A 25,276-nucleotide genomic window follows, 5' to 3' on the forward strand; every position below is an offset into this window, starting at 1 on the left:
CCCAAATGGTTCTACTGGTGAATTCTACCAAACATTTAAGGAGAAATGATTCTAATTCTCCACAATCTCTTCCAGAAAATAGAAGCAGAGAGAATACTTCAGAACTAATTCTATTAAGTCAGTTCTATGGATCCTATTACCAAAACTAGATAAAAACATTATAGGGAAAACTAGAGACCAATGTCTCTCATGAACGTACATGCCAAAGTTCCCAACAAAATATTAGCAAATTTAATCCAACAATATATAAAAAGAATTATATACTATAACCAAGTGAGATTTCTTTCAAGAATGCAAGTCTGTTCAACATTTGAAAATCCATAGGCTAAAGAAGAAAAATAATATGATCATACCAATTGATGCAGAAAAAGCATTCGATAAAATCCAACACCTAGTCATGAAAAAAAACAAAAACAAAGAAACCTCCCAGCAAATTTGGAATAGAGGGAAACTACAGAAAATCTACTGCTATCATAATCAGTGATGAAAAACTGGACATTTTGCCCTTATGATCAGGAACAACACAAGGATGTCTTCAATTCCTAACAACATCACACTGGAAGTCATAGTTAATATAAAATAAGACAAAAAAAGGAAATAAAAGATACACAGACTGAGCTGGAAGAAATAAAACTGTCTTTGTTCACAGATGACATGATTATCTAAGCAGATAATCCCAAGCAATCAACAATAGCATCAAAAAGAATAAAATCCTTAGAAATAAATTTAACAAAAGGAGTACAAAATTTACACTCTGAAAACTACAAAATATTATTGAAAGAAATTAAGGAAGAATTAAATAAATGGAAGGATATCCCACATTCATGGATTGGAAGACTCAATACTATTGAGGTGGCGCTAGTCTCCAAACCAACCTAGCGCAATCCCTATCAGAATCCCGGCTGACTTCTTCGTAGAAATTAACAAACTCATTCCAAGATTCATAGAAGTTTGCAAGGGACCCAGAACAGCCAAAACCATCTTGAAAACGTCGTACAAAGCTGGAGGACTCACTCTTCCTGATTTTAAAACCTAGTACAAAGCAATAGTAATCAAGATGGTATGGGACATGCATAAAGACAGACATATAGATTAATGGAATAGACTGGGGTCCAGAAATAAACCCTTACATTTATGTTCAATTGATTTTTAACAAAGGGGCCAAAACAATTCCAAGGGAAAAGAATAGTCTTTTCAATCGTCAGTATTAGGACAACTGGGTATCCACATTCAAAAGAATTAAATTTGACCCCTATCTCATATCATATACATCATACACACAAATTAACTCAAAATTAGTCTAAGAGCTAAACCTATAAAAGCTCTTAGAGAAAGACTAGGGGTAAGTCTTCACAAACTTGGATTAGATAGTGGTTCCTTAGATATGACCAAAAGAACAAGCAAAAAAAGAAAATAACAGATAAATAGGACTCATCAAATGTTTTAATTACTGTGCTTCAAAAGACATCTTCAAGAAAGTGAAAAGACATCCCACAGAATGGGAGAAAATATTTGCAAATCATAAGGAATGATGAGGAATTTGTATCTAGAATATATAATGAACTCTTAAATTCAATAACAAAAAGACAATCTAAATTCTGAAATGGGAAAAGTATCTAAACAGGCATTTCTTCAAGGAAGATATACAAATAGCCAATAAGTATATAAAATGATACCCAGCATCACAGCCTTCAGGGAAAGGCAAGTCAAAACCACAATGAGATACCACTTCACATCCACTGGGATAGCTTAGATGATAAGTACTGGTTAGAATATGGAGAAAGTGGAACCCTCATACACTACTGATAAGAATGTAAAAATCACCAATTCATTGAACACTTGGGAAAACAGCCTGGCAGTTCCTCAAAAGGTTAAACATAGAGCTACCATATGAGCCAGCAACTCCATTCCTACAAAAGACCACATGTTGTATGATTCCATTTATATGCGTTGTCCAAATAGGCAAATCTATAGAAACAAGGATATTAGTGGTTGCTTAGAGCTGGGGGGAGGTGTGGCAGGAGAATAGAATAGAATAGAATAGAATAGAATAGAATAGAATAGAATAGAATAGAATAGAATAGAATAGAATAGAATAGAACAGAATAGGACAGAATAACGCAGATCCTGTGCATCAACCAAGCAATCAGTTAAGTGCGGCCCAGAGCGCAGGGCAGTGGCACCACCTCTGGCTTGAACAAGGGGGCTTGCGTGGTCGACAGAGCTCTTCACTGTCTGGCCACGGGACTTTGAGCCAGTTACCCCATCTGAGCTCCAGTTTTCTCTCTGGTAAAATGAGAGTAATTTTCCCATCTTTCTGGTCTCACAGGGTTATCGTGGCGGGCGGCGGTGGGTGGAGAGGGGTAAATGAAAGAGTTTCAAAGGCCCGAGGACGTCGTAGCAGATGTAACAGGGAACGAACTTTGCCATCTCACAGCCCCTCGTACTGTCCTCTCTGCCTTTGATGGCCACTTCCTCTGGGCGGCCATCCTTGAACCCCCAGAGCACCCCGCCCCTAACCGGGGGCTGCCGGTGGCTCTGTGCTCAACTCCCAGCGTGGTCACTTCCGTGCGCTGGACCCGGGCTCTCCCCTCTCTGCACCCAGCACCCTGCTGCAGGCAGCACTGGGAGTGGGGAGTGCCAGGCACCCTTCGCGGGGAGTCTGGGGGGAGATGGGAGACCACGGGGAGGAAGGTGGGCTCCCCGCCCCTGCAGAGGCTGTCGCAGGACCAGGCGACGATCAGCAGGTGGGTGGGGACACCGGAAGGTGACTGGACAGTCAGTAAGGGTGGAAGCAAGCAAAGGAGGGCCAGGTCACCTCCCACCCGCCCACCGCAGCCACACACCGGGAGGGGCCGGGTGCCGGGTTGGGGTCGATGAAGCATCTGGAGCGGAACAGACAGACAGACAGCCGTTCACCAGAACTGGCACAGACACACCGTTTCAGTGCCCCCTCAGCCCTCCCTCCAGGGCAGAATGAATGGGCTACTCACTGAGGAAGCCGTTGGCCAGGGCGGCCACTGATTCATGGTTTACAGGCAACGGTGAAATCCTTTTTCCACCGGCTGCTACATCCTGGATGCTGTCAACAGTAACTGTGCCCATGCCCGTGGGTCCCCACCTCGCCCTCTCCTCACCTCACGCCTCCAGCCCTGAGCTGAGACCATGCAAAAGCTGCCCCACCACCCCTCACCCGCACAGCAGCCCTGCATCCTAAGGAAACACACAGGGAACACTTGAAAAGATACACGGACGGACGTGGCATCTGCCAGCCGAGTTCTGAGAGAGGGGGTGGGTGGGCTGCAGTGCTGCCCAGAAAGATCGAGAAGGGGCAGAAGTCAATACCTGCCTCCCCATCAGCAGCTCGGCCAGACCGGATGGCAACACGCCTGGAGGCAGCGTTGCCTCATTCGCTCATTCGTTCACTCATACAAGCAAAGCTGTTCCTGAGGGCTTTGCCTGGGCCAGGACCTGCCGGGGCCAGAGACACCAGACACAGACAAGGCGGCCCTCAGCACAGAGGAAGGGCTTGACAAGTCTCAGGACATCCTTTTATCACCTTCTAATTCCCTCCAGGTAGCAGTAGAGAGATGCCTGGGGGTCAGACCTATTGCTGGCTGCCACGGTCAAGATGCTGGAGCTCAGGAAAAACCCCAGAAGCTCTCCCCTCTCAAGAATTGTGCTGGCCAGGCTTGGACCTGTTGGGATGGGTGACACTTCTGTGCAGTGCTCAGGGATAAGGGCTCTTACAGCCACACCTCGGGCTCCCTGCCCAGTCCCCGGGGTCCCCGTGTCGGGTTGCGGAAGCCCATCTCCCAGCGGCTGCAGGTGTGGCGGAGAACGGTTCTCTGTCACCTGCACCTCTCTCTGTCCTTGATGAATGGGAGCCACCTCCCCAGAAGTGTCCCTCCACCCCACTCCTGAGGGGAGGCCCAAAGCCAAAGACCGACGGAGGCAGGGGTGCAAAGTGATACAGGACAGATTCGACGGTGAAAGCCCACGTGGCTGCACGTCCCTGAACCCACCGAGGCTTCCCTTCCTCCCCCGTCCCCTGCTTCCATCCTCCCAGCCTCACGTGTCCCCTGGGCCTCCCCTTGATCAGTCATTTACAGGAGAATCCATCTCAGTCTCTGTGTCCAGGGAGCCAGCCCTAAACCAGCTGTGAGCCCGAATGTCTGTATCAGATCCCAGCTGCCCCAAGCCACCTGGGGCCAGATCTTGACCCTTCCCAAGTCTGTTTCCTCCTCTGTAAAGTAGGGATGGGGAACACTTGTCCCCATGGGTGTCGTACAGATTGTGTGTGTGCGTTGACACACCCGAAGTTGGGACACCCCCTGCCCGAAGAAAGCCCTGTGGTGCCCATTGGTGTCCACTCTGTGTCACGTAGGCGGCCTGCTCTGAGCCATGTGGCAGACACCAGGTGTCCATCCATTCACCTCCTAGAGACCATCACAGCCAAACCAGCTAGGTACCGATTTTTCACGTCCAGAATTTTCATCTGGGGGTGTCTTATCCAGTATCTGAGGTTGAAAGTTCGTTTCCAGGGAGAAAGTTTGAAGAACTGATTAAGTCTACCCCAAAAATAAGCATATAAATGCGAATGGTCTTTGCGGGCAACTTTGAGCAGGGCAGAGACTATAAACGTGGCTCCTCCTCAGAACCACCTGAGAACTTACTAAAAAGGCCAGCTCCCCTCGAGTGCCACCCACCACCCCTAATTCAATCACTTCTGGGACCTGCATCCTTGACAAGCCCCCAGGGTGGTAGGGTCATAAAAGCTTTCCTGGAGAAGATACCCAAACCGGGTCTGGAAGGATGTGTAGGAGTTTTCTAAAGGGGGAGGCAGTGCAGAGAAGGGCACCCCAGGCAGAGGGGATAGTGAGAGCAGACAGCGGCCCTTGAGCTGTATGGTGGGTGCAGAGGTCTATGAGCATTTCTGCACGGCAGAAACGTGAGGCGGTGGCAGGTCCTGGGATGAGCTGGACCTGGAATAAGTGGCTCATGGCGCCCGGGATGGCCATGCTTCTGTGCCGGCCACACTTGGAGGCTCTCACAGCCCCTGCGGACGCTCCCGTCCTGCCAGCTGTCCCTCATCCTTGTGTCTTCTTCTGCCCCCACATCACCCAGGAGATAATGAATGAAGCCCTGCAGGGGGCCAGGCCTCAAGAGTCGTCTCCATTAGGCCACTGGAACCTAACAGTGACTCCAAAGGCCTCGGGGTGTCTTCTAGAAGCTTCCCTCCCTGCCCTCCCTCATCCCATTAGGAGCCTGAGGGGCTGTGTCTGCCGGACAAAGGTGGAGGCTGCTTCCCTCAAGAAGGCAGGCCTCATATCCCAAGGCGGGCCTGTCCTGCCCTCCCCAGACCCTCAGAAGGAGTGCAGAAAGCTGGCACCTTCTCCAGACACCACAGCTGCTGAGATCATTCGCAGGAGGGATCCTGGAGAGGAGGGGTCCAGGCAGGTGCATCAGAACGATGCATCGTTAATCCTTAAGTATTTACCAGGCACCTACTATCTGCCAGTGGCCGCTCGGAGCTGATGACACGGCCCCAGCCCCGGCAGAACTTAAAATATAATAAAACGCAGGAATAGACCCCCAAAAGTGAGTCTGTAATTTGGATTATTTTTGTCATGCATCTCTGTTTTAAGTTAGTAATGTCAAAATGATTGGAATTGATCTGCATAACGGAATGCTATGGGTATGTAATGGTGTTATTTAAAGAAAAATACTACAGCACCCGTAGGGGAGGGAGGGAAGGAAAGAGGAAGGAAGAGCAAAGAAGAACAGCCCTTGTCCAGGGAGAGCCCTTCTGTGCCCCCAGACCAGGGCTGCCCCTTGCCCTTGGCCAGAGAGGAGCTGAATGTGCCGGCAGAAAAAAAGGACTTTTAAACTTCGAATCACTTCGAACAGCGTCAGCTGTTCTGCTGATTTGATTTCCTCCTCATCACAGTCTCCACGGTACAGAGAGCTCTCCTCCTGAAAAGCTCTCAGCTCTTCTTTCATGGAATGATCCATCCTCCTGACAATCCTGTTAGGAAGTGCATCAGAAAGAGGTGTGAGGGCTTCCCTGGTGGCGCAGTGGTTGAGAATCCGCCTGCCGATGCAGGGGACACGGGTTCGTGCCCCGGTCCGGGAAGATCCCACATGCCGTGGAGCGGCTGGGCCCGTGAGCCATGGCCGCTGAGCCTGCGCGTCCGGAGCCTGTGCTCCGCAACGGGAGAGGCCACAACAGTGAGAGGCCTGCATACCACAAAAAAAAAAAAAAAAAAAAAAATTAAAAAAAAAAAAAAAAAGAAAGAGGTGTGGAACCAAAACTGAATGAGGCCGACGGCGAAACCTTAACGTATGTTATTCCATTAACTGTGCCATGAGTTATGGCAAAGTGCGACGAAACGTACAGGTTTTTAAAAAATCGCTTTCACTATCCCAACCTGATCAAAGGAATCAGACGGTTTCAGAGGCACCTTCTGAGGGGTGACGGAACTTGTGGCTCTTCAGTCTGGAAGCCCACCTTCACCTCACCCCAAGGGACAGAAAGCCACCTTCCTGGACTCCGTCAGCCTGACCCCACCAAGAGCCTTCTTTACCATGCCCTCAGCAGCTTCAGGGCCCAGCTACAAAAAGGCATCACTAAGACTCTTTGCTACAGACTGACGCTTCAAGAATTTTGTCTCAGAAGCCATGTGATTAGTTCCTTCTATAACTAATTTTCAAAAAAAAAATTACCTCTCTTGGTCTTTATCTTGTAACCCTTTTTTCCTGCTGATCTTGCCTTTTCTCTTCTTTTAAATGCTTTCTATAAAAGGATGTGTGTGTGCACCCTAAGGAACCTCAGTTGCTTTAGGAAAAACGTCAGACTATAAATGATCAATTATTATATTATTATATATTATACATAATAAGATACAATACAATATATATTCAATATAACTTTATACTATATATTATACAATTATAAATGTTAAATATATATTATTATATTAATTGATTTATTGTTTAATTAAATATAGTAAGTAGTTTCTCAGAAACCAGTTCTGTACAATCTTTACTGGGATGTTTCCTCTCTGGAAGTGCTGGTCGAGGTATCCATAGCTTTCCGGAGCCCTGAAGGATTTCAGGCCAAGGCCCAGCTGCTGCGGGCTGGCCATGTCCTTCCTTCCCCACAGGTTCCATCTAGCACACCAGGGGGGTTAAGGAGATCACCCTCAGCTCTTCTTACCCAGGGGGTCCACACACCTGAGCCCAGGTTCCCAGGCTGGCTCCAGATATACCAGTTATATCTGAAGGATAGATAGATAGATAGGTGATAGATAGATAGATAGGCACACACATAGACAAACATGAATACACATATACGCTTGTGTATCCGTATGAATGTCCACGTGCAGTACAAACCTCCCACGGACAAGTCTGGGGTTCCTAGATGCTGGCCTCCCTCTCTCTGGCGCCACCCCTCTCCAACATGCTCTCCCGCAGCCCAGTTCTACAGTTCCATGTGGTTAAGGCAAGGTGGGAACCAGGGGACCAAAGGAGACCATCCCACTGCCTTGCAGGGGTGCCAGCCCCGTGCGGCCAGAACTTCCAGGTCTTCAGAAGCTGGAGATCTCACTCTGTGTGACATGTGGATTTTTAAAGCTTGCGGCACATTTTCTTTGAAACAAAACACGTGCTTCAGGCATCTGGTTGTGACCTCTGTCACAGAAGGGGGACGGCTGGGATCCTGAGACCTGAGGCGGAGTCTCAGCTCTGTCAGCAGTCCTCGGCGTGGAGCCCCCTTCTCAGCTCCTCACCAGCAATGCAGTGGGGCCGGGGGCGGGGCAGTGGCCTTCCAGTGCCCCTTCAGCTCCACGTTGCTGAGTCTTCCACTCCTTCCATCCCCCCAAAAAATTTTTTTCTGACAAATTTTATAACTGCCTCTCGGTGTAATTTATTTGAGCATCAACTAAAGTATAAATGTGTCTATTCAAACAGGGCCTGGCCAGTGAAATTTTAACCAACTACCAGATTTCCAACTGTTTTCCATTGACCCATATATTAAAATAGTAGAAGCCGTTGGTCTCATGAGGTTTCTGGACAAGCCTGAATCCAGCAGGAATGACGCCCCAGTTGTGGAATTTCACTAAGCAACAGGCCCCAAACAGAAAATGTCAGCACTTCTGAGGAATAATGCAGTGTTTCTGGTCCACTCTCCCCCACCCCTTTTCTTTATCCTGTTTCTGCTCCTTTATTTCTACCATTCCTTTTAAGTGTTCACATGTGTTTTTATTACTATAATTTAAGGAGTACTTACTTCCCTAAAAGGACCCTTTTTGACTGACTACATGGCCTAAACTCATCGTGCTGGCCCCTTCTCTGGAGGAAGGCTCTGCTCTGTTGAAATGCCCACCTTGGAAGGGCAATGAACCCATGCTTCCTCACTGGGATCTGGGTGTTCAACGAGTGAACCATGGGGATGTCAAAGCATTGTTTGATGGCCAGACAACTGGTCAACCCCAGAGGATGGCCAGCCCAGGAGGGAGAAAAGCCAATGTCAAGGTCCAGCTGCGGGTCTGCAAGCCTGGAGAAGGATTCAGGCACCAGTATCACCCAAAGGGAGCCATAGAGGTATATCCAGGAGAAGCTGATCTGCCATTGTACCCACTCTGTGCCACACAGAATGTAAACACCTGCTGAATGAATAGAAATTGAAAGATGCCCCTCTTTCACACAGTTTACTATGCCTCCTTGTAGTGTCACAGAGCAGAGTAGCCCCCTGGAGATCCAACAAGTGGCTGTGTCCCTTGCCTTCCTCTCTAAGACTTTGCAGAGAACTCACTCTCCAGGGATTTAGGCTGGAAAGGGGGATGTGTTGGAAGTTTAGGGAGTATACTAGGTTGAATGGTGTTTCCCCCAAAAGATATGTCCATGTCCTGACCCCCCAGACCTCAGAATATGACCGTATTTGGAAAAAGGCCTTTGCAGATGTTACTAAGGATTTTGAGAGGAAAACGTCCTGGATACCCTGCATGGGCCCCAACTGCGATGATCAGTCCTTATAAGAGATTGGAGAGAAACGGGGAGAAGGAGGAGAAAAATGGAGGCAGAGACCAGAGTGATGTGGCCACAAACAAAGGAGCACCTGGAGCCACCAGAAGCAGTGGAAGTGAGGAAGTCTCCTCCCCTAGGGCCTCTGGAAGGAGCGCAGCCCTGCTGATGCCTGGATTTCAGTCTTCTGGCCTCTAGAACTGCAAGAAAGTTAATTTCTGTTGTTTTAAAACCACCAAGTGTGTGACGATTTGTCACAGCAGCGTCAGGAAACCAATAGAGAGAGCTGCCCTTGGAGGGGGTTTCATGGGCCCCCTTGTCCAGTTAGGGCGTCAGCTGCAGAGACAGATGGGGAGGCTGGTCTCTAACCAACACACTGCTGACCTCCAGGTCACCCATACACAGGGACCTTCCACCAGCATCCCGAGGCCCCAAATTTAAATATGTGCCTGCATGAAAGTCAAAGACCAAGGAAAATCAACAAATGTGGAAAAAAAGGAAACAATAAAGAGAGCAGAATTAATCTTTAGAGAAACCATATTTGAAACCTCTGAGAAATAAGATGAAATAACGTATTCTTAAAATGAGACTTTTTTAAATGAGACAGAGAGACAATGGTACCCTACAGGCAGTTCCCTCCCAGAGGGAGAAAGATGGGCTGCACGGCCCAGTGACCCTCCCAAATTTACCCGTCAGGAGAGTCACTACAGTAAAGAGAGGAGGACGCTGGGAAGCAGGAGGCCACAGCGGCCCGTCCATCAGGAGCAGAAGGAGCTGCCCCCGTACTGGTCTCTGCAACTGCCCGTCCGGCGACGGAGCTACGAGATTGATCCTTTGTGGATCTACTCCCATAATCTCTGTTTCTTGTCTTTTGCAGTATTTTCCAGGACATTTCTTCTAATTCTAACACTTGAATTAAATGTTTTCCTATATTTTTAATCTTGCAGCACTCTTTGCTGTGACTGTTCTATTCTCATAGCCCTGTGCTCCTGTTTCATGGATGCATCATCTGTTTTATAAAAAATTCATTGAAAACATCAATGAATCTGAGTCTGGGTTTGAGTTTTTGTTTTCTTTCTTTTTACTTGTTTTGTTCTCACTGTTGTGTTTTGTGTTTTTTCTTTGATTGTGTCAATTGGATCATCTGCAAAGCAGAGGAAGATGGAGTTAGAAGGTACTGAGACTTGCTGGCAGTCAAGCCTGTGATGACGAACTCAAGGGATGCAGAAGCATTTCCATCTTGCCTCCAGATGCCAAGCCCACCCATCCGTGAAGCTGGGGCTTCTCCCTGCTCCTCCACCAGGTCACATGGCCGGAGATGCCCACTGGACTAGGCACTGGTCTATGTGGTGGGTGCTCTGGACACCTGTTCACACCACTTACTCATGCCCTCTGGTCCCACTCAGGCTCCATTCCAGCTGTACCATCTCCACGTTAAAAAGGACCACCCTCGATACACCCAGCTTCATGACTCGGTGGGTCATAAACAGATATGAGTGGGACCGCCGACCCTGTGTTATTAAAATCTTCAAGGGCAGCACTGATCATGCCAACCTACATGCCTTCCACAAGGTGATACTCATTTTTCTTGTTTTGTTTTGTCTTTTTTTGTAACATAACAAAACAACCATTTTATTTGCTCATAATTCTGTGGTCAGGAATTTAGGCTGGACTCAGATGGGCAATTCTTCTGCTGGTCTCACATGAATGCGACACTGTTTTTGATTCACACCCTTTTTTTTTTTTTTTTCTTTTTTTTTGCGGTACGCGGGCCTCTCACTGCTGTGGCCTCTCCCCCCGTTGCGGAGCACAGGCTCCGGACGCGCAGGCTCAGCGGCCATGGCTCACGGGCCCAGTGGCTCCGCGGCATGTGGGATCTTCCCGGACCGGGGCACGAACCCATGTCCCCTGCATCGGCAGGCGGATTCTCAACCACTGCGCCACCAGGGAAGCCCTTGATTCACACTCTTGGCTGAAGTGGAGGAAGGGGTAGCTGCTGAGGTTTCTACTTGGTCTTCTCTTTTCTCTACACTCCGAGGACCCAGCACATTGCTCATACCACCACCAAATAGATGGGTCTCAATGACATGTTGGGGGATGAATGTAGTATTGAATGCAAGGCAGTCATAACCAGCCATTTCCTTTGTCTTCATGGGCACTGTTGCCTCCTTACTTTCAACAGACTGGATCATCACACCAGTCAGGGCATCCCCTCACTGAAACATTCTCCAAAGTCACCACCATTAAAATCGTTGGCATCTGGGCCACCACCTGTGCCAGGGACTATCCACAGCCCACATACAACTTGGGATGGGGTCTCCCTTGCCGGCTAGGTTGTGAGGGATCTAGTCCCAATTCTTGGACCCTCTGCAAAGCAGAAGCCAAGGCAGACAAGAGATTTATTGGGCATCACACCTGTGAAAAACAAGAGGGAGAGGGGACAGGAGGAAGCAGGAGTGCCTTCAAATGGTGATGCAGGTCTGGCTCTTGTGAAAGGAGAAGGGGAAGGGAGGAAGACAGGGTAGGAGAAGCCCAAGACCACCACGCAGCTCTGAGGACATCTCATCCAGCCCATCAGGGAGCTCGGGGGCAGACAACGTCTGGTATCCCCCACTGGCCAGAAACGGTGAGCTTTGTACTACCGCTGTTCATCACCAGCTGCAGGTGCCAGTGAAGCACAGGGCATCAGCTTGAAGATGACGCAGGGCCTGAAGACTCCCAGCCAGAGGTGTTGGCGAGCTACCGTCTTTCTGGGAGGGGGAGCAGAGTGGCACCCCTCTATGGCTGCCACGTCCCTCTCGGGATGCTCTTCCCTTCTGCATTTTTTAATGAGTGATTTTCTTTGTTCCTCTTCTTCCTGTTGCCAGCTTTCCTTAAATTACTGGCTTGTACATTCATTTACTGGAACAGGGCGATAGTCGCTACTTGGGAAAGGGGCTGGCAGCTGGCAGATCTCACAATGGGTGATCAAGTCGGGGCAAATGCTCCCTCAGGACCTCGGGAACAGGGTCCAGAGGAGGGATCAGTAAATGTCACATTGCCAGGGCTTGGCTCTGGGGTACCCAGCAGAGGCCATGCCAACTTCAGTTCTCCCAAAACAACTCATTAAATTTCCTTAGAGCAGAACCCATGGTCGATAGGTTGGTTGGTTGAATTTGCAAGGGAAGGTGGGCTGGTCTGGGAGGGGAGCAGGGTTAAGTGCCAGGTATTCCAAGGAGGGGGGATTAGGGGTGCACTTCCATTTAACCCCCCTGTTTCAGGGCCGTGGTCTTCTCCATACGGGCACCCTGAGTCCCGGGACGTCTCCAGGCTCCATGGGGCTGATGCCCCCTCCTTGGCTCTGCCCCCTGCACCAGACACCTCCTTTCTCTCCGCCTTCCCCGAGTGTGTTGAGGCTCCTCCACCAGACACCTCCCCCCTTCTCCACCCTCCCCAAGTGTGTTGAAATCTCTCATCCTCTGAAAGCTCCACTCCCGTTCTCTTTTTCTTTGTGAGTTTATAACTTTTAGCCATCCCTTTACTATCGTTTAGTGGAGCTGTAGGCTGGAGATAAGACAAAGGCATGTGGTCCTCCATCATCTTGACCTGGAAGCCTTGAACTAGCATGGTTATCATAGATCATCGCAGACCTTGTTCTGGAAATAGACGTCATACTATTTCTATTTCTACGCCTGCGATGGTGAAGCTTTCAAACCCTTCTCTCTTCTCACTGCTTTCTACCTCTTGACCCTGACCTCCCACCCTCACAATCAGCCGTCCTCCTTCTGATTCTAAAGCGGGATTGGGAGCCTCATGTACACAATTCCATGCACAGTCTCATCCAAAGAAAGGCCCCAGATGCCAAGACATTCCTGGAAGCAGCGGTGACAGTCACCTCTGTGTCTCTCCAAACCGCTCAGCAGAGAACAGTCACAGTTCCCACAAAACTCCCTGCAACAGTGGCTCGGGCTGGCCTAGGACAGACCCTGGCCACCCTAGGGTCTCCTGGACACAGTCTCTCCAGCTGGCCCCCTCTGCACCACCGCCACCTCGGGGCATATGCCTCCAGCTGGGTCATCACCCCTCACAGCTCAGCAGCTGGCCACCCACTGGCCAAGCGTAGACACCGAAGACATCATCCCGCTTATTGCCGAAAGGCAGCTTGGCTGGGGCGCCTCAGGGACACCAGACACGGCAGAACCATTCTGACCCCTACAGCTCTCCAGTCAGAGACATCCAGTAAGGAGAAAAGTGACCAGTGTCCAGAGGAGAGGGCTGTGCCAGTGGGGAGGAGACAGTGTCCAGGAGAAGCCTCAATACGTACTTGGAGGCCGAGCCTGGGAGAACAGACCAAAGAGGCCAGGGACACCCATACTTGGCACTGTCCCCATCCTACATGTCCCTCCCCCACGGTCAGTCCAGGCAGAGATGAGATTCACACACATTAAAAGTTCAATGCATTAGACTTTTTCATGCCAGCACTGAAGGGGGTTTCTTCCCGCTACTTTCCTAAGCTCCAAAATTTGCATTTAATTATATGCCTAATTATACAGCATACAATTCATTCCATCACAGGAAATGAGACTTCATGAACATTTGAGCAGCGCCATCAGATCCATAATGCATGCATTCGGGAGGAAAGGAGTTCATAAAGCCACCACTGGCTTGGTTCTGGACCATCGGTTTCTTCACCCTCCCCACTGCCTCTACATTTCACACACCAGCACCTGCTGCCGGGGCTTCCTTTTCTTCTCAGAGAGAAGTCTGTGTCATCCCATGGGAGTGGCTGAGGCCCGCCCTCAGGGGAGAGGACTTCTCAGCCCCAGGAGACAGAGTGCCCTGCATTAGACACAGTAGTCACCCAGGACCGGGCGCTTCTGTTTGGGGCTTTGGTGTCATCGCCAGGGGAGCGTGATGTCTGTGTGGGGTGACCCACAGCTGGAAAGATGTCAGGGGGCAGGGTGGGCAGATCCTGGCCAGGCCCTCCAGCACCTGCCCTTGCCCAGGCCTCAGCTCAGCTGCTGGAGTGAGTGCCGCGTGCATTGAATTCCTCGGATAGGAAGCACTGCATTTTTTCCATGCATTTGAGCAACACCCAGTTCGGTTTCTCCAGCTAAGATTTCCACACAGGGTCATTTGGGCTGGGTTGTTACAATGTTGCAAAGGCAGCTGAAATGGAGCAAAGGTATTCAGGGGATGGGTAGAGGCTGGTGACCCTACCGAGAAAGCAAAATACAAATCACAGGGAGGCAAGCTTGGCCGGGACCCTGTTTCCTGCTGGGAGAGAGAAGGAGGGAGGGAAAACACTCTGTCAGGGTGTCAGCTTGACAAGAAGATGAAACATGCAAGTAGCCTTGAGCAAACTCGTTAATCCGTAGGGCTCAGATGTTTCCAACCAACGGTGGTGGTCCCTTTTATGTTCCTGCCATGACTCACTTTTTAAATATTCATATTTTTTCCTAACAGGCTCTGTTGGTCCAGTCCTTTCAGGAAGCTGAGGCCGAGAAGAGATTAAATGTGTAGGAGTCACTGGGGGACACTGTGGATGAGGACAAGGGGAGGGGGCAGCAGGAGGTGGGGGCCCCTGCAGGCTGGGGTGCTGGTCTGACGCCTGTGGAAGGACAAGGGGATGGAGGAGCCTCCAACTCCAGCTCAGCTCCAAGAAAGTTTCAACCAGACCACCAGGAAGTCTGAGAGCCAAAGTCTCCATTGGACAGGGTCCCACAGCTGCAGGAACAGGCCTGGGTCAGGACCCCCACGTGCTCAGCCACCGCCTGCGAACAGCACATGGTGCGACCTTGGTGAGTGAGACCCCCCTGCCCCTTAGGAGGGACCCGCCCCCCATCCCAATTGCCAGCACGTCACCTTCTCACCTCAGAGCATTTATCACTATCAGAAGGTATCCTCTTGATGTTGTACGAGGGAGCAACAGATCTGACTCCATATTGGATCTATTTCTTTTACTTTAACCCTTGTGCTCTGCTGCCTGTGTTTTGTCAGGCTGGCTCTGCACCTTTTGTAAAAGTATGTTGCCTAGAGCCTGAAATATGCAAGAGACCCCATTCTCAAGGCTCTGATCTTTAAGAGTATAACACTTTTCCACTCCTATGGAGATAAAAAGGTGCAGAACAGCATATAACAATGGTTTTGTTGGAGGTTTACAGGAGCACCCGTGACCTGACCTAGGGGAGCAGGTGCAAGAACAAAAGATTCCGGCACCAAGACGTCTGCAAGGACCAACCACGCCCCCTCCCTTTTTAGTATTAAAGAAGCCTCAGGGCTTCCCTGGTGGTGCAGTGGTTGAGGGTCCGCCTGCCGATGCAGGAGACGGGGGTTCGTGCCCCGGTCCGGGAGGATCCCACGTGCCGCGGAGCCTGTGTGTCCGGAGCCTGTGCTCCGCGACGAGAGAGGCCCGTGTACCACAAAAAAAAAAAAAAAAAAAAGCCTGAATTCTGACTGGGATAAGATTGTTCTTTGAGACGAGTCTGCTGTCTTCTCGGCCTGCTGGCTTTCCCGATAAAAGTCACTACTCCTTGCCCCAGCAACTGGTCTCCCAAATTATTGGCTTGTCCTGTGGTGAGCAGATGTGGTGAGCAAAACAGTTTGGACTCAGTTGCAATGCATTTGTTTCTTTGTTCTTCTTTCTCCTCCCCCAGACTATCAGCCCCTCCACCCAGGGCAGGGACTTCATCTGTTGTATCAACCTCTGGCCTCTAACACAGTGGCTAGACACTTAGTAGGCACTCACGTATCTGTGGAAGGAAAGAATGCATGGAGGGAGACCTGGGCTTGACAAATTATTGTATTGAAACTGGGATTTTGAAACTGTGGAAGATTAACTCATCAAATTAGAATAATAAATATTCAGATTTTTTTTCTTGATTGGTATCACAAAAAAATCATGTGTTCAAAAAATAAAATCCTCTCTGCACTCGTGATGCTTGTAGCCTTCGTAACCCATAGTTCTGGGGACTCTCTCAACTTCACTCCTTTCAGCAGAGCATTTGTGATACGCAAAACTACATGTGGTTTTGTTTTCATCCCTCTGTTAGGCCTTCCAAATAAAAGCATTCCTTCCTCAGGGAGGAGGAAAAAGAAATTTTATGGCAAGCCATGCAGGCTAATTTTTAGCTAATGATGTAGAATTCATATAGATGAAAGCTTAATATCATTGCATATTAATTGCCTCAGTTATGAAAGTGTTCAGTCTCCACATAAAACCGTTTTATCTTATACTGTTTTATAAATAGAGCCTCTTCACACCAGAGCAAAGTATAAAGATAAACGTTCAGAGCAGATTAACTAAAAAAACCTGAAATGAAAGTGCTTAATTTCCCGACAGTGTTACATTATGGTTTTGTTGGGGTTTTTTCTTTCTTGTTTTTGTTTTGGCCGTGCCATGCAGCATTCCGGACCTTAGTTCCCCGACCAGGGATCGAACCTGTGCTCCCCCAGCATTGGGAACACGGAGTCTCAACAACTAGACCACCAGGGAAGTCCCTGTATTATGGGCTTTGCCAAGAGGCTTTATTTTTTGAAATAAGGGAAAAAAATGCGAATGTGTGTGTTACTAATTCTATCAAAGTTCACGGACTTTAATGACACTTAAGTGTATTAATTATTCCCAAGGTGACATATAGAGTCCTCAAAATGCAAACGACCTGGGAAAATCCAGATGACTGAGCCGAGGGAAGATTATGCTTTGGAAGTAAATGATTTTATGGGTGTCACCAAACGGCAGTTCATGTGCCCGGCGCACAGCGAGGCCAAACAGCACCGAAATGCTGGAGTCTGCAGCAGAGAAAGGGTTACTGCAGGGTGATGCAAAGAGACAGGTAGGTGGCTCATGGCTAAAACACCCCCAACGCCCCGAAGGTTTCAACAAAGCATCTTTAAAGGCAACGTGAGGGAGGGGCGTGGTTGAGGCCAGGTCACGATGTCCCTGTAAACCTCCAACAAGACACACGTTATTCTCCGATCTGCAACTTTTTATTTTTATATGAATGGAAAAGTGTTACCTCCTTAAAGGTCAGAGCCTCGAGAATGAGCTCTCCTGTGTATTTCAGGCTCTAGGCAACATTCTTAACTGGAACCCAAAGCAACAGAATACAAAGGTTAAAGTAAAAGAAACAGATCCCTTATGGAGTCCGATTTTCCACTCGTAAGGCTGTCAATGTCAAAATGGGAGCCAGAGCAGATGAAGCCTGACTCCCTGATGACCCGCTCCCTCCAGGCACCACCCCCCCACCCCACGCCCCCCCCCCCCAGCCACACACACACCCCATCCGCTCTGGCTTCAGGCGGGCTCTGCCGACAGCTCCCGGAGGAGGTTTCCTGGGAGACTGTGTCCCAGCTCCCTGGGCTCCGCGTGGTCACCACCTTTTCCACCAAGAAACCTCAGCAGCCCGGGTGACTGACTGCACAGTGATGTGAGACCCAGCCCCGCTGCCGTTTCCCTGGTGAACAACAAATAGCCGTGTTTACTTGGCCCGTGGCTGCTTCCCCCCGGAGCCCGACCCCTGGAATCCCTCCCCCCACGCCCTCCAGCAACAGTGATGCCGCCGCTGTTGTTCCCACGGTTTCCCGAGAGGGAAACTGAGGCCTGAAGGTCAAGCGGGATGCCTGGATTCAGTGCCTGGAGGGAGGCTGACCTCCAGCTCCCAAGGGATTTGTCCTGAATCCACACACCGTTCTTTTAGTCCAGACTTGCTTTGGAACGGGAGGTGCTGGGACATTGTTTACGTGTCGATCCGAGAGGACACACAGGAGACCCAAACGGGGAAGATCCCTGCCCCCTACCCGGCCCTCGCGATGGCATCCCAGCCGGGAGCCCGGCAGTGGTCCCCCCCAGCACCCCAGCTTCTCAAGAGGTGACTCTCCTCCAACTCGGGGTCACCAGTTGTCCAGCTTTCCCTGCATGTATGGGCCACACTCTCCCCTTGCCATCTGTCCAAGCAGGTGACAAACTGAGCGGGGAGACCCCGGCCACCTGGATGACCAGGCAGGAGGGAGGGTCCCCAGCTCCTCCTGGCCAGGCACTTGTCCCAGTACCTCAGGGGGCAGGGACCACACGGCTGTGACCTTCAGAGTGTCCTCTCCCCAGGGAGGGGCTAGACAAGGAACTCAGGACCCTCACCACCCTCCCAAGACAGGGTATGGGCAGGGGGTTCTCTGGGTTGGCGAGGGGGGCCATTTCATTATAGTATTTTATTTTAGGCCTGCCCTTGGGAGGGGCTGCTTGAAAAACCTGGGGTTCGGGGCGAGGTGCCCCATGCTCAAGGCACAGGCTACCGGCGACACCCAGTTTCCCCAGGACATCAGAGTTACAAGTGGAGACCCTGACGCAGGGTTGTATTGATTACACCCCTGTCGTAAGCCAAAGGGCGGGTACAGCCGGGTGGCTTGGACTGATGGGGACTGTAGAGCAGCATCCCTGGGGCCCACCCAGGCCAAGACAGCAACAGGGAAGCCGCAAGTCTGGCTCAGACCCAGCCCAGATGAGGCGGGTGCGGGGGGGTGGGGGGGGAGAGGAGGCAGCCAGGCCCCACCCCCAAGTCTGGAAGTTTCCTCGCTCATGTGGTCCTTCTTATCCCTAATCTAAGCAGACATTTACCAGGCTGGAAAAAACACCCAGAAGAGAAGGAAAATACAACTCCCCTTCAGAATGCCAAGATGGGGAGAATTATCTTTGTACTTAAAAAAAAAAAAATTGGAATAACATGATATGTCTGAGGCCCATTTTCGAGTGGAAAGTTGTATTTATTCAACTGTTTCTTGTTATCTCCCTCCCATGACAGGGTGAGAGCCAGTCTGATCCATGGGACTCTCGGAGTTCTGGGCTTCTGGGCTGGAGGGCAGGGTGCTGTCGAGGCCTTGACCTTCCTCAGCAGAGGCTCTCGAAGCCTCTGTCTCGCCTCCTCTCCCCACACCCCCTCCCTCCATTTGCCGCCCCCGCCTTAGATCTCAGCTAAGGAACATGTCATACGTGGCATACGTGATCCTGGAGAAACACCACGTGTGCTGGCGGCCCCCGTGGAATCCTCGACATCTCACCCCAGTTTCCCAACATCCACATCAAGGTCCTCCAGATTTTTTCAGGAAACCCGAGTGTTGCCTGTTTGGCCTGGGCCGCGCTGAAACGTCCCGCAGGGATTCGGCTGGGGATGCTCGTGGTCTTGGAAGTTGGCTCCGAAGGAGGCGCAGCGCCGTGGCTTCCAGTTGACTGGTGAGGCTGAACTTCCATCTGTTCCTTGGCCGCTGCTGCTTCCTCCATAAATGACACCAAACACACACGGCCAGCCTGGAAAATCACTCGCTAACTCACCAGACAGTCCTCCGAGCTCCCGCCTGGGGCACACCTACCCGCCTCTTCTGATGCCATCAAGTTGACTCTCCCTGTGACACACGTGGCACGTGGTGTCACGTGCTCGGCCCTCGGTTCGACCATCTGTTCCTCACACACGTGTCCCTGTATCGAGGACCTTCTCCGTGTCAGGTGCTGCTCTGTAACGCCCTGGGGAACGGGGAGAGGCCCGGACCCCAGCCCTCATGCAGGCTCCATCCAGGGGGGAGCCCAACTGACGTGAGGCCTGTGAGGGGCCTGGAGCCTGGCTGGAGTAATGACGTGGAAAGTTCCGGAAGGTGGGGGTGGGAAGGAACGCAGCCCCAGAGGCGCGCGGAGGCCCGGCCACGACTGAGTGAGGGGAGAGGAGACATGGGGTCCAACTCTGCTCTGGGGGCTCACGCTGGCTGCCTGATGCGGAGCCAGCCAGGGCCAGGCCAGAGTCGGGGGGCAGGACCTTCCCAGACCAGGCCCACCAGGAGGGTCGGTGGCCGAGTCCTGGGCTCCAGGGTACCATAAAGTTGTAACTTTTTAAATCCCAGAGTGAAACCAACTCAGGCCATTTTCAAACCACATGAACAGACGATACTTTTCTGCGAAAAACATTCCTTAAAACTGGCCTCGCAGTGTTGGGAAAAGCAGAAGCTTGACCACTGAACAGGCCCAAGGAGGTGCAGGGTCCATCATCATGACGCTGACGGCTGACGGGCCAGCAAGCCTGTCCCTCATCTCTGGGGGGCGGGTGATGAGGCCGACGTCAGAGAGAGGTGAGCTGCAGCCAAGGGGAGACCACGAGCCTCCCCGACGCCCCCCCTTTCCTCAGCTGGGCCTTTGTCCTCTCCACTGCACCGCAGTGGCAGCAGCGAGAAGCAGGGCACCACCCAGCCAGGCAGCCTCTGCTCCCACACGCTCACACGGCTGCCCTGAAGGGGCTGAGGCCGAGCCCCCAGCCCTCCCCGAGTGTCAGGCTCAGGCTCCCCCCTGGACCTGCTGCCCCTGCCGCAGCCAGGGTCCCCCAGCGTCCAGCTCGCACTGTCCTAGCGTCACTGGGAAGTGGGACAGAGCACCTCTCTCAGATCAGTTTGAGGGCCACTGGACGTGGCTGGCAAGCGCTGGTGGCTGGGCCGGGTCTCAAGCCAAGACCCGGGGCCAGGTGTCCACCCTCAGACCCATCCCAGTGGGCAGGGAGGCCCATGTGGCCGTGGCTCCCATACTGGACAAAAGAAAGTCCTACTGGACAGAGCAGGGCCCAGGAGACCCGTCTCCGGGGTCTCCCCTCTGCTGATGTTCTCCGCGGAGAGCTCTTCCTGTGTCCTAACACTAGTCCTTTGTCAGGTCGGACCCCTGCATATGTTTTCTCCCTCTGTAACTTGTCTTTTCATCTTACCAGCATCGTGCACAGAGCAGAAGGTTTTTTTTTTTTTTTTTTTTTTTTTGCGGTTCGCGGGCCTCTCACTATTGCGGCCTCTCCCGTTGCGGAGCACAGGCTCGGGATGCGCAGGCTCAGCGGCCACGGCTCACAGGCCCAGCCGCTCCGCGGCACGTGGGATCTTCCCGGACCGGGGCACGAACCCGCGTCCCCTGCACCGGCAGGCGGACTCTCGACCACTGCGCCACCAGGCAAGCCCCAAGAGCAGAAGTTTTTTATTTTGATGAGGTCCAATTTATCAATTTCTTATGGATCATACTTCCTAATGCCAAATCTATTAACTTGTCACCTGGACCGAGGTCCCCAAGATTTCCTCCTCTGGTTTTTCTAAGAGTGTCGTGGTTTCACGTGTTACATTTCAGATCGTGACCCCCTTTGAGCTGAATTTTGTAGAAGGTGTGAGGATGGGTCCAGGTTCATTTTCCATCTATGATATTCAGCTGCTCCAGGCCACCTGTTGGAAAGAGAGTCCTCGCCCTGCTAAATCGCTTTTGCACCTTTGTCAAAAGTCAGCTGCTGTATTTGTATTCATGTTTGTGATTAGCTCACGGAGCTGCTCAAAGTATTAAATGTGTAACGTGGAAGCTCCGCTCCGTGCTGGCCAGTGGGATGGGCGCACCTTGGTCAGTGTGATTGGATGGGAAAGGCCAGGTCCCCGTAGGCCCAGGGTAGCCCTTAGCCTGAAAGCCATTTCTTCTCCCGCCGTCCAGCCCTGTGGCCACTGTAGGGACGCACACAACCCCTTGATAACCCCAGGGGGGCTCGGCCAAAACTCTGCCCAGACAAGCGCGCCCTGGCGTCATCGCCCCTTCACCGCGCGGGACCCACTGCGAGTGTGATGGCAGAGGCATGTGGGGGTCGGGGCAGGGATCGCCCTTGACATCCACGTACTGGGGGGTCAGGGGTGGCCTCCCCACTGTGATGTCCAAGGTCAACCAGCCAGGGGGTTCCTTCCTGACCCCCCCTCCGGCCCCCACACCATTAGGTCCCCAAAGAGCCCCTCCCAGCATCTGGCCCTGAAGCGGCAGCCTCTCCCACCCTGTTAACACGGGCCCCCCGCCGCCGCAGCTGAGCCCGTCTCCTCCCCGTCCCTTCCGGCAAATGAACAATGCTGGGAAGCATCTCTGCGCCACCCCCAACCCCTCCCCGTTCATCAGCCAGCGGGCAGCTTCCATCTTCCCCTGAGCAGCCCCGGGGTCCCCCTGGTGTCACCCAAGAAGATCCACTCCCCTCCGGCCCCTTGCGGCACCGCTGAGCCTTTTCAAAGCGCCTCATCTTATGGTCAGAAAGGACAACCAGCCCCACATGAGATATAGGGAGGCAGCCCTGCGGGCACTCGGCTCAGCCCCTGCTTATGTGCCAGGCAGGCTGCCCTGTGCTGCAGGGACACAGATGAGGCAACATCGTGCACCCTCGCTCCCCTAAAGGTGGCCAGGCCTCTCACAGAGTGCCAGGGGCTGCGGGGACCTGGGGAAGGAGGACAGTCGTGTTGCTGGAAGACCGGGAGGCCCTGGGGAGGGGCTGGGCCTGAGGCCGCCCCGGGGGGAGTGTGGTCTCTGAGAGAAGGAAGGAGGACCGTCAGACTTTGGGAGGCGGAAGGGAAGGTACAGGGCCCGGGCGTGGGGCAGGCAGCCTCATCTGTGGGATTGGAGAGTCCAGCCTCCACCCCAACCTCCCCTTTAACACGGGCCCTGCTTGTGGCACTAGGGCCCTCGTCCCCCAGGGGGACGAGGTGAGGTGAGCATCCCGGGCTAACCCTCCCCCATCACCCTGGAGAGTCACTGAACTCAAAGATGAGGGTAGGCGGTGCAGATGAAACTCACCGCAAGCGTTACTTTATGGCGATGGATTACGTGATAGCGAATTTTACATGACTTTAAGGGAGACTGATGACCAGGCATCAGAGAGGGCTCACCCGGCCCCGCCCAGCCAGACGCCGGACGTCTGGGCTGCACATCCCTGCCCCCCCGCAACGGGCCTACTTGGGAGACAGTGTGAGAATTCCAGACTTTACCAAGAAGCTGTGAACGTGCCCCCTGGGTGAGGCTGCCTGTGAGGTCACCAGCAGGAATTCACTCCTCATTCCGGTGAGTCACAGAGACTGTAGGGCAGGAGCCATGGGGGAGGGGGGCGGGGGCGCCCGGGGGCGGGGGCGCCCGGGGGCGGGGCTCGTAGACACTGGCCCCGAGGGGCACTGGGGTGGGAGGGGCGGACTCGCACACAGCTGCAGAGGCTCCCCCGCTGTACCTGGTGAATCTGAACCCGCCTGACCTGGGGCCCAGCCCATCCTGACGCCTGACGAGGGTCCGGCAGTGGCCGCTCTGAGATCCTCCAGTTGCAGCAGACATACCCCAGCACCTGCGTCTCCGTCCGGAGGTAGAAGGGTTCCCGCTGCCAAAATCACAGAAGCCCCCGTTCCGATGAACAAAAAGACTCACCTAACGGGAAGGTTCAAGAAAGGCATGAGCTTTGGCGACAGCTGGATCCCGACTCAAACAAGGGCCTCAGGCCTCTCTCCCCATCTCTCTGTCTGTCCGTCTGTCCCTCTCGCTCACTCTGCCATTGAGCTGTGCTTGGGACAGTGACCTTCAGCAACCCCAGGCTACAGCGCCCTGCAATAAGGAGCGGAGGTCTCCTGTCTCCCAGCGGCCACACCTCAATCCCGGGCAAGGCTCGAATTGGCTCTTCTTGGGTCGTGCGCTGTGGCCAAGAGGAGGGGACCCTCCACTGGCCCAGCCTGGCTGCCTGGGAGGAGGGGGATCATAATTAGCCATATTCCCCAGAGTGACGGAGGAGAGGTCCCCAGGGGACGGAGGCAGGCAGCCAGAAATGACCTTGATGCAGACTTTTAACAAAGCATTTTCACAGGCATTGCCTCATTTGACCCCCATAGCAAACCCGTCCGGGTGACAGGGCACGAATGATACCTCCCCGAGAGGCCGGGTGCTACCCAGGGCCACCCGGAGCGGCAGGGGCCTGACCCCAGACCATCCAGATCCAGAGCAGTGCTCTCTCTGGTCAGGACACTGTCAAAGCTGCTCCTCTGGGGCGGACACGGTGCCCGCCCACACCCGGGGCACCCACCCCCTTTCCTCCCACCACAACCTGGAGGCTCTCGGCCTGAGGGCTGTCTGTGGAAACAAGAACCTGAACGGCTCACACTCAAGGGCAGGAGGAAAGTGCTGAGGCACTAGGGACCCATGAGCAGCCCTCCACCAGTGACAGGCTGGGCACGCAGAATAAGTACTCCGCTGCTCGCCCCTTGAGGCGCACGTCTCTGGAAACAGTCTACACAGTTCCGAGAGGCCCCCGTGGCCCACGGTGGGAAGCTGTGCGTCCACACCCGCGGCCTCACTGGCCCCCTGGCCTCCCATTCCTCCAGGCCACCTTCCAAATAAACGACCTGCACTCAAACTCTGGTCTGGGGGTCTGCTTCTGCAGAATCCCAAATTAAAGGGCTCTGAACACACTAAAAAAAAAAACTATCGTCAGTAGAGCAGACATAAGTGATTCCATACAGTAGCTGAACTTTACACAAACACCCTCCACCCCAGAAGGCACAGAGCTGGACATGGTCCCCCACACTTACACACCCTCAGCGGCAGCCGTTGCTAATTGATCACAGCCCCCTTTCTGATGTGTCCAAGCACAGGGAGAGAGAGCATCCTGATCACCTAGTCATGTCTGGCCCTGGTAGAACAGGTGGGGGATATAGCAAGTGCCTCGCCATTTGACATGCCTGCTCCTGCCCACGGGCTGGCAGAACCCATAGAGTCATTCAACAAACACCACTGTCATAATGTCACCAGCTCCTGCAATGGCTAATGTTCCTTCCCTCCACCGCCAGCCTTGCTAAGGGTCTCGTGTGCAGAAATATCAGCTGGAAAATGCCGAGTCCCCAGATCATCTAGCCGTTGGACCAAGGGAACAGAGATGCCGAACGCAGAAAGCCCCTAGCGTCAAACCTGGCCCACCTGGATGAGTGGCACTGCTAAAAATAGGTCTGACTCACACTTGGCTGGAAGGGCCAAATCGCAGTTCCGGCAAAAAGCCCTCCTCTGCCTCAACATCACCTTAGGCGTCCAAGGAGCAGAACTGGGTGTCCTGTGTGGACAGCCCGGGGTGGGCAGATCACACAGCCGCACAGCCACCTAGACCCGGCTCTCGCCAAGAGTCATGTGGCCCGGGGAGTAGCTGAGGGCTGAGCTCCCCAGTTACACGGAGCACCTCCAGCACCATCTGGCCAGGCCTTGAGCCCACTCGGAGTCCCTGTGTTAACAGAGCCGTCACCTAGGAAAACAGAAATACATTTTCCATAATGATGAAATAAATCTCTAGGGGGTATTTACAAAAATGCATGCTCTTTCTCCTAAGGGACAGTATGATTCCTGCCAAATAGCTTGACCAGGAAGCCAGGGTCTTTGCACAGCGTAAGGAAAAGAAAAAAGTCAGAGAAGGAACCAGAGTGAGAAAAAGAAAGTCATCAGGTCCACATTCAAATT

General features: G+C 52.5%; 1 long non-coding RNA gene across 1 annotated transcript in view; it reads right to left on the reverse strand.

Annotated features, from left to right (window-relative positions):
• Positions 1-20,781: 20,781 nt before the first annotated feature.
• LOC136793639 (uncharacterized) overlaps positions 20,782-25,276 on the reverse strand; it is a 10,275-nt gene continuing 5,780 nt past the window's right edge. Inside the window, exons 3-4 of the long non-coding RNA XR_010839256.1 lie at positions 23,022-23,165; positions 20,782-21,228 (exon numbers count right to left, since the gene is read on the reverse strand). This is a non-coding gene — a long non-coding RNA (uncharacterized lncRNA). The remainder of the gene's footprint in view (positions 21,229-23,021; positions 23,166-25,276) is intronic.

Source organism: Kogia breviceps, chromosome 2 (genome assembly GCF_026419965.1).
Source record: "Kogia breviceps isolate mKogBre1 chromosome 2, mKogBre1 haplotype 1, whole genome shotgun sequence".
Classification (NCBI taxonomy): Eukaryota; Metazoa; Chordata; class Mammalia; order Artiodactyla; family Physeteridae; genus Kogia; species Kogia breviceps.